Below are 6,000 nucleotides of genomic sequence, written 5' to 3'. Positions count from 1 at the left end.
CGTTGAGTCCCATAGTGCTCAAAGCCATTTTTTAAACTGGGAGTGCGTGTCCCCTAGCATGCTATGTTGTAATCTCCAACTAAAAGGCTAGCCACATCCAATAGCCATAACGAACTCTCGCCATCCCTCATTTGCAGTAACCACACTCTTCCTGTAATGAAAATAATATCCCTTAAGGACAATATTTTAACCAACATATCTCAGGCGTATGGAAATGCTGGAGTACAGTTTAGTAGTGTTCGTTAAATCTGTTCATAGTGCATCATTCCCCATTTTCGTGAGTGTGCGAGAAATAATAAGGCATGAGCTCTTTCTAGTAATTGCGATACATGTAATTTACTGAAGATCGATTTTTATTAAGAACTATATACTCTGTCTGAATTCGGGAAGTGAGTACTAGTGACTGCTTTTCATATACAGGGTGGTCCAATGATAGTGACCGTGCCAAAAATCTCACGAAATAAGCGTCAAACGAAAAAACTACAAAGAACGAAACTCGTCTAGCTTGAAGGGGGAAACCAAGTGGCGCCATGGTTGGCCCGCTACATGCCGCTGCCATAGGTCAAACGGATATCAACTGCGTTTTTTAAAAATAAGAACCCCCATTTTTTATTACATATTCGTGTAGCACGTAAAGAAACCTGAATGTTTTAGCTGGACCACTTTTTTCGCTTTGTGATAGATGGCGCTCTAATAGTCACAAACGTATAAGTACGTGGTATCACGTAACATTGCGCCAGTGCGGACGATATTTGCTTCGTGATACATTACCCGTGTTAAAAATGAACCGTTTACCAATTGCGGAAAAGGTCGATATCGTGTTGATGTATGGCTATTGTGATCAAAATACCCCACGGGCGTGTGCTGTGTATGCTGCTCGGTATCCTGGACGACATCATCCAAGTGTCCGGACCATTCGCCGGATAGTTACGTTATTTAAGGAAACAGGAAGTGTTCAGCCACATGTGAAACGTCAACCACGACCTGCAACAAATGATGATGCCCAAGCAGGTGTTTTAGCTGCTGTCGCGGCTAATCCGCACATCAGTAGCAGACGCACTGCGCGAGAATCGGGAATCTCAAAAACGTCGGTGCTGAGAATGTTACATCAACATCGATTGCACCGTTACATTTTTCTATGCACCAGGAAGTGCATGGCGACGACTTTGAACGTCGTGTACAGTTCTGCCACTGGGCACAAGAGAAATTACGGGACGATGATAGATTTTTTGCAAGTGTTCTATTTGGCGTCGAAGCGTCATTCACCAACAGCAGAAACGTAAACCAGCATAATATGCACTATTGGGCAACGGAAAATCCACGATGGCTGCGACAAGTGGAATATCAGCGACCTTGGGAGGTTAATGTATGGTGCGGCATTATGGGAGGAAGGGTAATTGGCCCCCATTTTATCGATGGCAATCTAAATGGCGCAATGTATGCTGATTTCCTACGTAATGTTCTACCGATGTTACTACAAGATGTTTCACTGCATGACAGAATGACGATGTACTTCCAACATGATGGATGTCCGGCACATAGCTCGCGTGCGGTCGAAGTAGTATTGAAAAGCATATTTCATGGCAGGTGGATTGGCCCACACGTTCACCGGATCTGACGTCCCTGGATTTCTTTCTGTGAGGAAAGTTGAAGGATATTAGCTATCGTGATCCACCGACAACGCCTGCCAACATGCGTCAGCACATTGTCAATGCATGTGCGAAAATTACGGAAGGCTAACTACTCGCTGTTGAGCAGAATGTCGTTACACGTATTGCCAAATGCACTGAGTTTGACGGCCATCATTTTGAGCATTTATTGCATTAATGTGGTATTTACAGGTAATCACGCTGTAACAGTATGCGTTCTCAGAAATGATAAGTTCACCAAGTGACATTTACCACATTGGAACAAACGAAATAAAATGTTCAAACGTAAATATGTTCTGTATTTAAATTTAAAAAACATACCTGTTAGTAACTGTTCGTCTAAAACTGTGAGCCGAGCGGTTCTAGGCGCTTCAGTCTGGAACCGCGTGACCACTACGGTCGCAGGTTCGAGTCGTGCTTCGGGCATGGATGTGTTTGATGTCCTTAGGTTAGTTGGGTTTAAGTATTTGTAAGTTCTAGGGGACTGATGACCTCAGATGTTAAGTCCCATTGTGCTCAGAGCTATTTGAACCATTTTGAAAATTGTAAACCATATGTTTGTGACTGTTACAGCGCCATCTATCATAAAGCGAAAAAAGTGGTCCAACTGAAACATTTATATTTCTTTACGTACTATACGAATATGTAATATAAATGGGGTTCCTACTTTAAAAAACCCAGTTGATATGCGTTTGGCCTATGGCAGCGCCATCTAGCGGTCCAACCATAGCGCCATCTGGTTTCCCCCTTCAAGCTAAACAAGTTTCGTTCTTTGTAGTTATTTCGTTTGACGCCTATTTCGTGAGATATTTGGCCCGGTCACGATCAATGGACCACCCTGCATACGAGTAATACACCTCTTCATGACAACGGCATAGCGAACACCTAACAAACTTCTGTGGTTGCTCTATCGACACAAACATGAGACGAAATGCAATTGGTATTCATTTTTTAAAGAGAAAATAATGACGCAAATAGAATGCTTCTGTGATCACGGGGCAGCTTATTTCTCGTGCGTGTTGTATAATCGAGAAGGGTCGTTAATTTTCAGGACGTGGAAACGAACGGACAGCCATTTTCACAGGAGACAGCTTCATGCAGGAGATTTGCGCTTGAACTATGTTTGCGGAAACGGACTGTGGATAGCACACGTAAACCACAGAGCGGATTTATGGCAAACGATTGTAATGCAGCATCGATTCAGCAGTTCAGAGGCGAGGTCTTATGACGCTGACAGTGAAATCCAGAGCACAAAACAGACGACAATTCCAGTAACAGGATCTGTACCGTAGGAAACATTTTGTTTGAATTAACTCATCTTCGCGCACCTGTGGCTGAGCATAAACATCTATATCTCATATTCAACAAGACACAGTACGTCCTTTTTCAGCAGATTCTTTATTCGAGACAAATGAGAAACACAATGTCGGAATAAATACAATAACATTATTTATTTAGGGACAAATTAAAATAAGCATGGCAGGAAACTTACATGACAAAATAAAGGTATGATACTTAATGTATCTTGCAGATATGTCCATGACTGAAACTGCGAACATTTTCCGTGTTCCATTAATTTTGTTCGTTGTCAACAGATATTATACATCTACCCGCAGAGTACAGTAAACAATAAGTCAGTAATTAGAGATACTTTTATTGGGTTGGCTAGTAAGTTTAGATGCTTACGCATTAGTTCAGGTTTCCACAAAAATAAACAATAAGTGGACAACAAATCAATCAATAGTCTATTCATCGTTGTTGTTTTGTGATTACTACCCAGTGTTCAAGAAGCTGTTCAGTGCCTCCACTGCATATATCACCTGGCTTCCACTGGAGGATATTGTTCAGTCAAGCCTTCAATTCACGACATTATTGAACGAAACGGCACGCACTGGTTCAAATGGCTCTGAGCCCTATGGGACTTGACATCTGAGGTTATCAGTCAAATAGAAATTAGAACTACTTAAGCCTAACTAACCTAAGGACATCACACACATCCATGCCTGAGGCAGGATTCGAACCTGCGACCGTAGCGGTCGCGCGGATCCAGACTGAAGGGCACGCACTGCATTCAAAATTGATAGAAACAGATGGAAATCCGAAAGCATCAAGTCAAGAGAACACGGAGGATGTTGCAGCACTTCACAGTCAAACGTCTGTATGGTTTCTCTTCCTTGGTCATATTGTCACTGTGAGGGCGGACGTTCTCGTATTGCAGAAGAACGCCATGTCTTCGATCAGGTCGTTTCTGTTGGGCTGCATTTTTGTGGATGTAAAGTTCCGTATTCACTCTATGGTTCCGATAAAGCTATCACACCTTGCGGCCCCGTCCGCAGCTCGTGGTCGTGCGGTAGCGTTCTCGCTTCCCACGCACGGGTTCCCGGATTCGATTCCCGGCGGGGTCAGGAATTTTCTCTGCCTCGTGATGACTGGGTGTTGTGTGCTGTCCTTAGGTTAGTTAGGTTTGAGTAGTTCTAAGCTCTAGGGGACTGATGACCATAGCTGTTAAGTCCCATAGTGCTCAGAGCCATTTGAACCTTCCCGGCCCCTCCATGCGCGCAATATGATTCTTCAACGTAGAAGATCTAGTTTTGCTCTCGGTGTCGTCCGTCTGTCGGGGCTAACCCATTCTTTGTGTTGCTTCATACTGACGTACAGGCGTCATTTTTCGTCGCCGGTAACAATTCGGTAGAAGAATTGCTTGTGTTCATGAGTCGATCGATAACGGACAAGCAAACCGGCGGAGATCGTTGCTCCTTGATTTTTGTTGTAGTTGTAGAACCCGGCAGCTCAATTTTTGAACCTTTCCTTGGTGCTCTAAGGTAATGTGGAAGCACTACAGTATCTCTGAAAATTCCCTCGGCATCGGCGTGAATCTTCGTGAGTAAGCTGATTCAGTAGCTCCTCATTGAACTGAATGGAGCGCCGGTGAGATGCATGTCTTTGAGGTCGAAATTGCCGTCTTTGAATCGCTTAAACCAACTGTGAGTCATGCTAAGAGACATCGCTTCGTTATCATTCACTTCACAAATCTCTAGAGCAATTTCAGTGGCTTTACAACCTCCGTTAAAGGCTAAAAGAAGAAGGTTTCGGAAATTCTCTTTTTACATCAACTAGACAGGTCATTTCTAGGACCTGATAAGAACAGTTAATATATTATCAGAATAAAAACTAAACACAGTTCTGTAGAACACCCAGCCACATAACACGAAAAGCTCTACCAAAATATTCTCTTTTCCGTGCAAAATTTTCGCTTTGAAGTAAACGCTAGGACTTATGCGCCGCCAACTTCACAATTTTTGGCCTTCTTTTGATCTAAGGAAAGTTATAGCACGACAGTAACACAAACTTATTAACTTCGCATTTCACCAAGTGCGTCTTTCTACATGTTTATCGCTATTTACTACACTTTACACCATCCAAATGTATTGATATTTTGTACTGTCGTGACAGTGGTTACAATGTAATATTACCCTGCCATATCGCAAAACTGGAACCAGCGGCTCCAGAAACGAACGGCAATATTTCATGTGCGAATTAAAAGTATAGTAGATGTCTAATTGCTTTCAGGGCAGTAGACTTCGAATTTTACCAAGCTCCAAAAAGATTCTGTTTTAAAAGTAGGTTACTAATACGCCCTTGAAAATTTTTCCCTTCCTTATTTATTTCTTGTCCGCAGCTCATGGTCTCGCGGTCGCGTTCTCGCATCCCAAGCACGGGGTCCCGGTTTCGATTCCCGGATGGGTTGGGGATTTCCACCTTCCTCGAGATGACTAGGTGGTTGTGTTGTCCTCATCATTTCATCATCATCCATAGAAGTGGCGAGTTTGGGTTGAGCAAACGTTGGGAACGTGCAGTTGAGCGCCCCATAAACCAAACATCATCATCATTATTTATTTCTTCGTTTTATATTTTAAAATTGTAATTCGTTTTAACATTAGCAGAACCAGTGTAATGTTTATTACTCACATTTGGCAAGTGATTCAACTCATAGAGTTAATAAGAATAAACAGTTAAAAGTATACAACGAACAGAGGATTCCTAGTATTTAGAGATGATGAAACAATGGCCTTAACGATATTCGTGGCGATAGGAAGTCATAAATAAGCAACAATAACTCACTTTTGTAAACTGCTTAAACTTCAAGAAAAACATATTTAAGAACAAACAAGGACTGCCGACGAAATAAATGTCTATTCAGTGCCAGCGGTCATCATTATTAAGCACAAAATTACATCAGCCCTTATGGTATCGTTATTAATCTGGCGTCAAAAAATAAAATAATATAAAATTTTGTGTCAGTGAAACTGCCGTCACCCCAAAAATGTATTAATATAGATAAATAATCTTC

Source organism: Schistocerca cancellata, chromosome 5 (assembly GCF_023864275.1).
Source record: "Schistocerca cancellata isolate TAMUIC-IGC-003103 chromosome 5, iqSchCanc2.1, whole genome shotgun sequence".
NCBI lineage: Eukaryota > Metazoa > Arthropoda > Insecta > Orthoptera > Acrididae > Schistocerca > Schistocerca cancellata.
The sequence above is the reverse complement of the archived record's forward strand: the minus strand, read 5'-3'. Positions refer to the sequence as shown.